The following is a 10128-nucleotide window of genomic DNA, read 5'->3' as shown; positions in this document are numbered from 1 at the left end:
AAAAAAAAAGAAATAATGAGTACGTTGTTTTGAATGGGGAAGGAAAAGGATGAAAAGCAAAAGTTGGATGTTAGTTACATTTATGCTCGTAACCATGGGCGTTTGGTTCAAGTTTAGGAGTTGAAATTGTATTTCGAATCATATAAAAAATATTAATATGGGTTTTAACCAAAAGTATCATCACAATTAGGGGTGTGAATCATAATCGAAATCGGTAATTCGGAACTTTGAAATCAGAATTTTGTATCAGAATTTTCGATCGATTTCAATTTCGAATTCATCAATTTTGAATTCGAATTCGTTCCGAATTCAATTCGGAATTCAGTAAATTCCGATTTCACCAAATTCATGAATATAAAAATGATTATTATTATTATAAAAATATTATATTACATATATATAAAAAAATATTATATAAAAAATTGAAATCAAAATAGGAATTTCGATTTCATTGAATTCATAAATATAAAAATTATTATTATAATATAAATGTTATATTATATATATATGAAAAACAGATTTGAAATCGAAATAGAAATTTCGAATTCCGATTTCGATTTCAATTTCGAATTGTGAATTCGAAATCGGAATTTCTGATTTGAAAAATCTCATTACCGAATTCGACCAATTCGAAATCGAATATTCGGATTTCCATTCCGAATTACCGAATTCGAAATTCCGAATTCAATTCAAATTCGGTCAGTAAATCGAAATTTTTCGATTTTGCACACCCCCCTAATCACAATAGGGAAAGTCATTCAAAATGTCCCTCACTTTTTATAAAATAACTTTTTTTGTCCCTCACTTTTAAAAGTATACTTTTACGTTCCTTATAAATTTACATTAGTTTTTTGACTAGTTTGATTCCTACCTAGGTTTCTTACTAGTTTTTTATCAGAATCCACCACGTACCTTGAACGTAATCATTTTTGAAGGGCAAAATTATCAAATCAAAATTTACATAATTTGATCTATAGTCCCTCACATTTCATAAAATGAATTTTTCGTCCCTCAAATTTTACAAAATAGTCATCCCTCATATTTTATAAAATAACTTTTTCATCCCTCATTAATCATGTGTACGAATAACTTTTTTTTAAACTCATGTGTATATATATATATATATAAATATATATATGTAATTTTACCTAAATAATACGAATAGCATATAATATATTTCTATTTGATTTCGCCTAAACGTGCTGTTCAGGTGAAATTAAATAGATATATACAAGGATTTAAAAAATTGTCAGTTTTTCACTCATGTTCATTTTCTTTTACTTGAAAATTGAAAACAAATAAGACATTTAATACTAAACATTATCAAATGTTTATGTTGAATTAAATTTGGACAGAAAAATAAACAAAGGAAAAGTATGACAAAAAGAAGTAAGTGATTGACACTTTTAAATTTTAAAACAATCACAAGACAAGAAATTCAACTGTTAGTCTTAAAGGTGGCGAGTAAAAATTTCATAATTAAACTGCAATTTGTTAGCATGACTATAGAATTCGAATTAGGACCGATTAATTATATGGTTTTATTACACAACTCAATAAATGAATCATTACCAAAAGAGAAAAGATCACAAATATTGAATAGATTTACATGGTGAAATCAAATAGATATATATGGGTTTAAAACAAATTTGTTAGATTTAAACCCATATATATATATATATATATATATATATATATATATATTGAATAGCATGTGTACAATTATAATTAGTCTATTTAGATAAAATCAAATGAAATATATTATATGCTAATTGTACTGTTCAAGTGAAGTTAAATAGATATATACATGAATTTAAAAAAAAAACTATTCACACATATGGTCAATGAAGGATAAAAAAATTCATTTTATGAAATTTAAGGGACTATAGATCAGATTATGTAAAATTTGATTTGACAATTTTGCCCCTAAAAATGATCACATACAAGACACGTGATGAATTCCATAGTCGAAAACTTAGATAGGCATCAAATTTGATCAATGTGAATCTGTTAGGGACGTAAAATTACACATTTAAAAGTAAGGGACGAAAAAAGTCATTTTACAAAATTTGAGGGACGTTTTGAACGATTTTTTCATCACAATAAAGTGTTTGATAAATATGAATATGTATCATTTTTTTAACTTTTTTTTGTAAGTGGAAAGTCTCGAATTCAAGACATTTTACTTACAATTCATCCTACCTTACCATCCAACTCAACTTTCCCCCAAATATGTATCATGTTAAAATATCAATATTTATCGTTTCTATTTCTTTCTTTTTCTTCTTTTTTCTTCCTCTTTGACATCTCATATGACAATACTCACATGAGAAAACTCTTTTCTTCTCTATTCAATCAAAGTGATATGACAGGCAATCCATCCAATAGCAACCCAAATACAAAATTTTCAATTGTTAATTTAATTTCAATTGTAGTTCTTCGTGGTTTCAAGATCTAGAATCACCAACAATCAATTGAGTTGTTTTTGAAATTTAAGATTGGCAATGATCTAATCTACAAGGACCAGAAGATAGGGCAAATGTTTGCTTGTGGGTAACAAAAGAGGAGAAGTTGAGGTTGACGATGGCAGATAAAGGCAAATAGGTGGACTTTGTTGGTGGTGGAGAAATGGATAGAGGTGGGTTTTAGTGTGGTACATCCAGGATTAGAGGTGCAGCTACTATTGAGGAGCTACAACATTGGGAAAGAAAGGAATTATCGGTGAAGAGAAATAGAGGAGAGGGAGAGATGGTCTCTTATAGGGAGGAAATCGGAAAAGGCAGTGATGAGAAAGAAATGGTGATGCAAGGATGAGATGAGATAAATAAAATTCATTTTGGAATTAAATATGAGAATTGACAAAACATCCTAGCATTGGAGAGTTATCAAAAATTTTAAAATTATCCCTAAATCTCAAATCCCATATATTTTATGCAAACATTAAGAATGGATTTCATTCCGAGTCTTGATTCTTATACCATCAAACCAAATGCCCCCTTAAGACATTTATGCAAACACTAAAACTGGATTTCATTCTGTGTCTTGATTCGTATATTCTCGAACCAAACGCCCCCTTAATAACATTTAGAAACCATTTTGTTCAAATTCAACAATCACCATGCATGTGATATACTAGTAATTAAAATGGATTTTTGACAAAACCCATAAAGCATTGGCAGACCGATATGTGATGTAGGAATGGGATTTTGATAATTAGGAATGGATTTTTGATAAATTCCGTAGAGCATTTGGCATATCAGAGTAGCAAGAGAGGGGTGAGATATAAAAAATGGGGTGAAGGTAAGGCGATTAGATTTCAAGACCTCTAATTTCTAGGGTGTCAATCTTAGCTACTACATTGACCAAGGCCTCCCCCAACTTTTAGATCAATTTTACTCTTTTTAAATTTTTTTCTTGATTTTGTCTTTTTTCTGTCTCTTCTTTTCTTCACTTTTCTCCAATAAATCCTTGGAAACAAGTCGTTTCCACTTCCACCCTTGAAACCATATTGTCCACTTTCACCATCAATATCCGCAGTCCAAAACAATGAGGGGGTGCTTGGTTGGAGGGTATAGGAATCAAGAATTGGATTGAGCCCCAAAATTGTTGCTTGGCTAATGGGTATAGGTTTTGAAATCTTAGAATGATTCATGAAAAATCAGCCACTCTCAATTCCCAAGTAGATTGGAGGGTTTTGATGAATCCCACATTTGATTCCAAAATCTTTTAAAAAAATTATTTTTGGGATTTTTTAAATATATACTGGCTCTGTTTCTATATATTAATATTTATTTATTTATATATATAATATTTTTTATTTCAATTTTGTTTTATAATATGTATATTAATATATATTTATATGTATATTAATATATATTTAATATACATATATAAATATATATATATTAATATACATATTATAAAAAAATTGAAATATATATTTATATATTTATATAAATATATATATAAATATATTTATAATTATTTATAATTATATATAAATATATATATATTTATTTCAATTGATATAATATATCTAATATACATATTAATATTAATATAATTTATATATATAATAAAATATAAATATTAATTGAAATATACATATTAATATATGTTAATATACATATTATAAAACAAAATTGAAATAAATATATTTATATATTTTAAATAAAAATATTTATATATAAATATATATTATTTATTTCAATTGATATAATATGTATAATATACATAATTGAAATATACATATTAATATTACTATAATTTATATATATAATATACATAATTGAAATATACAAATTGAAATATACATATTAATATATAGTAATATACATATTATAAAACAAAATTGAAATAAATATATTTATAAATATATAAAAATATATATATTTATATATTTATATAAATATAAATATATTTATATTTATAAATATTTATAAATATATTTTAAACAGAAAATTAATATTTGGTGGATAGGTATATGGGATAAGCATTTGAACGAGAAAGAAGAAAGATATGAAAAGAAAAAAGAAATTAAAGGTAAAAAATTGATTATTAAATTTGATACCCATTCCTTACCAATATTTACCAAGCACCCCCATTTGTAATCATACATTTGTCGAAAACCAATACTAACTTTTTTTGTATGATTCCAATTACAATTCCAATTCCTAAGCTTGAACCAAGCGCCCCCTGACACTATCTTGCTCTCTTTAACGTTTACAACATTTTTCGGACCTGGAATTTGGTCAAGGTCACAATAAAACCATGAATCTAATAACCTTAATTTCAACATACCAAATTGGATCCATCAAAAATTTCAAGGATTATTACCACTTTATCCCCTTGAACTATAGGATTGCTATCAATTTACTCGTAATGTTATATTTTAGTTACTTTACTCCCATACATAATTTAACTTAATATGTTAACAAATTTTGGACAAAAATACCATTTTATTTTATAGTACTAATACATTGTTATTATCATTTTCCCTTTAGACAATAGTGATACAATCGCTTTATGACCTAATATTATTTTCAAGGCATTTTACCACATTGTTAACCTAACCACTATGTTCAAAAAAATTTTAATGCATTTAGCCTTTTTTATATATAATTAAAAAATAAAAAGTTGGAATGGTTAGGGCTTCTTTGGATAGCCATTTTCCACCGAAAAATGGTCTTATTTTCCGTGAACATATTTCCCTATCACCTTTTTACCTCACATACATCAAATCGCTACAGTAATTTTTCAACGAAAAATCCATGGAAAATGCAATCCAAACACACTCTTAGTGTTTCTCTTTTTTTCATACTAAGAATTCCAAAAATATAAAAATAAAAGGATTTTTTCTCATATTTCTTTTTCACACTTATAAATACTAGGAAAAGGAAAAGAGATGGGAAAAAATGAGATAGAAAATTAGATTTTGCAAAGAAAGAAAATAAGGAAGAATATAATATTATCAAATTGCATTTAACGTTATCGAGATTGGAATTGGAATTGGGTGGTAAGTAGAAAGTTAAAGTAATTTTAAAATAATAAAAAATTGAATTCTTTCTTATTTATATTTTTAAAAAAAAAAGAATTGAGAGCTCTCACTCTCCCCCCTATCTTTCTATTTTTTTTCAATATTAATAAGATTACCAAGAAAAAATAACTAAAACTAGAAACTAGTTTGTAGAGAGAAGGAGAAGAGTTTTCTTCAAGCTAGAGAAAGAATGCGTCTTGAAGAAATGGTGTAAGAATGGTGTGTTTACAGTTTTTGACATAGAGGATGCAGGTTTTGATATGGTTTGGACTGGATCTACGAGTTCTAATGTGGATACCTGAGATGTTTGAGACTCATACCAGTCAAAGAAATGAATGTTTTGTTTTGTTTTTTCTTAAAAAGTCATAATAGTCTTTTTGTATATTTTTTCGGGTTTCTCCCTGATATTTGTCTAAAAAATGATTTCTTTTAAAATGGTTGTGGTTTGCAAAGAATTTAGATCTAAGTTTTTGTTTGGCAATCTGGAATTCAGGAGGTTTGTTTTCTACTTTATTTTCAATATGAATTGATTACTCAATTCGAGCAATTCTGGTTTGAAGACCATCTAATGGTTTATTGTTTAAAGAGGCTTTGAGAAGACTAGAGTTTATTTTGTAAGAAACCATAAGCAAAGACAAGTAAATATCAAAATAAAACAAAATGAATTAAACTTGTGAAATAACAATAATCCTCCTCCCTTTGGCACAGAATCCTTCAGGATCCATGGAGGATAACCATTTTTCCAAACCAATTATAACAAAGATAGTGAGGACACTACAAGCAAAGATCTAACCTTTTGAGAAAGATTAACTATACATGACAACCATATTTCCATCATAACAAAGATAGTGATGAGGTTACAAGAATAGATCTAACCTTTTGAGAAAGATTAACTATGCATGATGACTATATTTTCAAACAAAATCATAATATTAATAGTAAAAAATCATGAAATCAGATCTAATCCTTTGAACACTTTACTGTCTTGGATCTCGGATCACAGGAATCTCAACATCCCTACAGAACTTACTGCCAAATCCCATGGCCTTACTGCTGGACCGGAGGTTGGCAATTATAGGTCCATGTCCATCAAACAGATCCAAAGTCATAAATCAATACTATCAATACTATAATAGGTTTAAATACATTAGATAGTAATCACGAAGTTAACCAGTCTCATCAGACAGATCTAAACTTGTAGATCTATACTAGCAACACCATAAATAAAGAAAGATGATAATCACGAAATTAAGCAATCTCATTAGACAGATCTAAACTTATAGATCTACACTAACAATATCATAATAAGTAAAAAAAGATAGCCATCACCCTACATTCTAATATTTTCAGGATAAAACCCAATATCCTTCAACATTCAGACAATACAGAGGACGTCTATGGATGGAGCATAGATGGAATATTCAAATACAATTTTCTTATGGCATCTCAACAGATGATGACCACAGTTATGTTTAATCAAACATCACATGACTGCAATCAGTTAGTTGCTTATATCCTATTCATAGGATTTATTTGGCAATTTCAAAAATGGTGGGAAGAACGTGCCATCATAGAAGACAAAAACAACATTTTCAAGGATGAATCTGATCTACAAGATAGGACATCCTCCCAGAAATAATGGAATTCAATATTATATTTACCCTGGACATATTCACATCTGATGATGACTCAGGATTAGCCTAAGAGGATTCATCAAAATTATTCCCAAACTCCAGTAGATTTCAATATATATTCCTGGCAAAGTCAGGCAAAAACAAGGTTCATGAGGTAAACTTCCTCAAAGGCTTTCTCAGACCTCAATACAAGAAGATTAACCTTTGGAAAGAAACAACTTATGAATAGGACCAACAAGCAGGATGGCTTCCCAAAAGACCTACAGGAAATCAAGCCCAAGAAAGAAATTTTGGACCCCTTTACAAACAGTTTGGCCTATCTAGCTACCATACAAAGCCCAATAAACAGCCCAAACTTATAAACCCTTTCTCCCCTATCAAACAACCAACCTTATCCTTTTTAAAAAACCATGAACCTAGACATATAACCCAACCTTACAAATTCAACCAAAATCAATATTTTTGAAGCCCAACTATCAAATCCTTTGATCGAATCAGATGCTGATAAATCTGGACGAAAAGAAGATTACGACAGTTATATTTCAACATTTTCTTCCTCAATCACCAGTGATGAAGGTGCAAAAGAAGGACCTATGGTCAAAAATCAAAACCTTCTTCTCAACATCATTGAAGAAATGAGACAACCTTACCTGGACCAAACATCGAATCCTTAAACCAAAACCCTTCTCTTTGATATTCCAGAAAAAGATAGCTTCAAAATCCCTAAACAAAACCTTTGCAAATCAAAACTCTAGGATTTTTTAGAAATTCTTGACAAATTTCCTATTCGAAATCCTCAAAAAGAAACGACCAACCTTGTGAGCTTGAATTCTTAGTTACTTCAAGAATATTGGGTCCAAATACGATTACTAATTGTTGGCAATTATGTAATCGAAACTAAAGCCCTATTTGATACAGGGCTAGATTACTGCTATATTCCTGAAAACCTCATTCCAATCCAAATTTTAGAACTCTTAGAAAAACCAACAATCCCAAGTTCAATATCGAATTCAAATTTCCAAATATACAAAACCAATTCTTAGTTACCTTTTTTTTAACTAAGTATCTGACTAACCATATCATTCTAGGAGCATTCTTTCTCAACCAATCAGTTCCTTTCCAAATCACTTGTAAAGGGATAATATCCCAACCTTTTAATTCTATATTCTTTAAACTAACTAATTCTTTGTGTAGAAGCATAGCAGAAGAAGGAAACTCATCGTCATACAATCCAGAGAAGAAACAAGCAAACAGCTAACTCTTCGACGGATACTCTAATTGGGTACAAACTTTTTTTGAAGAAATATCCAGCAACCAAACTAATGAAGAACAAACATCATCAAACTGGAATCAAGCCAGTGGAAGCCAAACATCAAATTGGATTTGGATCCTTGATGAATCATCCTCAAATTGGATATCTTCATCTTCAAATTGGATACTTGCAGAAACAACTTCAAGTTGGATACCTGATGAAACAGTCTCAAACCAATTCCAAGCAATTGATTAGACTTCAACAATAAATTGGATTCAGGAAACTGAATAGGATGAAAATTCGTTTCTAATTCCTGAAGATCCTACTACTCAATCCTTCCAGATCAAACTCAGATATAATACTTTCTCACGTCTCTGGATGGAATATCATTACATCTAAAATGAGAGAAAAGAATCCAGGATTAGAAACTTTAATATTATATACCTTAACAAGGATACTGGTGAAAGAATCCCTTGCTATACCACACACAGATTCAATCATGTTGGAGCAGCAAACTCAAACTACTCGGTACAAACATTAAAAGAACAATGCTTCATGCAGAGAAGAAACATCCAAAGAATGGTTCTCAACAAAGGATTTGACAGTAATCTTCTTTTCGTCCAGATTTATCAGCATCTGATTCGATTAGAGGATTTGACAGTTAGGCTTCTAAAATATTGACTTTTTAGTTGAATTTGTAAGGTTGAGTTACATGTCTAGATTCATGGTTTCTGAAAAAGGATAAGGTTGGTTGTTTGATAGGGGAGACAGGGTTTGTAAGTTTGGGCTGTTTATTGGGCTTTGTATGGTTGCTAGATAGCCCAAACTGTTTGTAAAGAGGTCCAAAATTTCTTTCTTGGGCTTGATTTCCTGCAGGTCTTTTGGGAAGCCATCCTGCTTGTTGTTTCTGTTCATAAGTTGTTTCTTTCCAAAGCTCAATCTTCTTGTATTGAGGTCTAAGAAAGCCTTTGAGGAAGTTTCCCTTATGAACCTTGTTTTTGCCTGACCTTGCCAGGAATATATATTGATATCTACTGGAGTTTGGGAATAGTTTTGATAAATCCTTGTTGGCTATTCTTGAATCACCATCAAATGTGAATATGTCTAGGACATCTCCAATAGATATGATATTGAATACCACTGTTTCTGGGAGAATGTTTCTGTCTTGTAGATCAGATCCATCCTTGTTGATTGTAACGAAGATGTTGTGAATAATTTTTTTGTCTTCTATGATGAGATGTTTTTCCCACCATTTTTTGAATTGCCCAATAAATCCTACTCTGATACCAAAGTCTTGAAGATCTACACTAGCAACACCATAAATAAAGAAAAATGGTAATCCTCTTCGTTTTAAAGAATTGTTTTTTAGGGGTATTTATGGCAAAATTTCCGTATTGTTATAGTACCGCTACAGTTATTTTTACTTTTTGTTACAGTGTACAGTACCGCTACAGTGTACGTCTTTTTTCTTGGTGCTGAAAAGGAGAATAGCCACTCTAAATATTTTATTTTTTTTATTACACAAGAGAGAAGGGTACTTTCTTCTAAAATTTTTTTAACTTACTAAGTTGGTTTTTTTTTTCTTGGTACTAAAAAGGAGAAGAGCGACTCAAAATATTTTATTTTTTTTATACAAGGGGGAAGGGTACTTTTTTCTAAAATTTTTTAACTTATTAAATTATTTTAATGGTGGGGCAAAGTGTCTA

At 29.5% G+C, this 10128-nt stretch overlaps 1 long non-coding RNA gene across 1 annotated transcript; it reads right to left on the bottom strand.

Moving 5' to 3' along the window:
• Nucleotides 1–8294: 8294 nt before the first annotated feature.
• LOC140013107 (uncharacterized) lies at nt 8295–9402 on the bottom strand. Its single transcript, XR_011820178.1, has 2 exons — nt 8867–9402; nt 8295–8636 (listed from the first exon to the last, which is right to left on the bottom strand). It is a non-coding gene; the product is annotated as an uncharacterized lncRNA (long non-coding RNA).
• Between the last annotated feature and the right edge of the window lie 726 nt (nt 9403–10128).

This window comes from Coffea arabica, chromosome 8e, assembly GCF_036785885.1.
Source record: "Coffea arabica cultivar ET-39 chromosome 8e, Coffea Arabica ET-39 HiFi, whole genome shotgun sequence".
Lineage (NCBI taxonomy): Eukaryota > Viridiplantae > Streptophyta > Magnoliopsida > Gentianales > Rubiaceae > Coffea > Coffea arabica.
The sequence above is the reverse complement of the archived record's forward strand: the minus strand, read 5'-3'. Positions and strand labels throughout refer to the sequence as shown.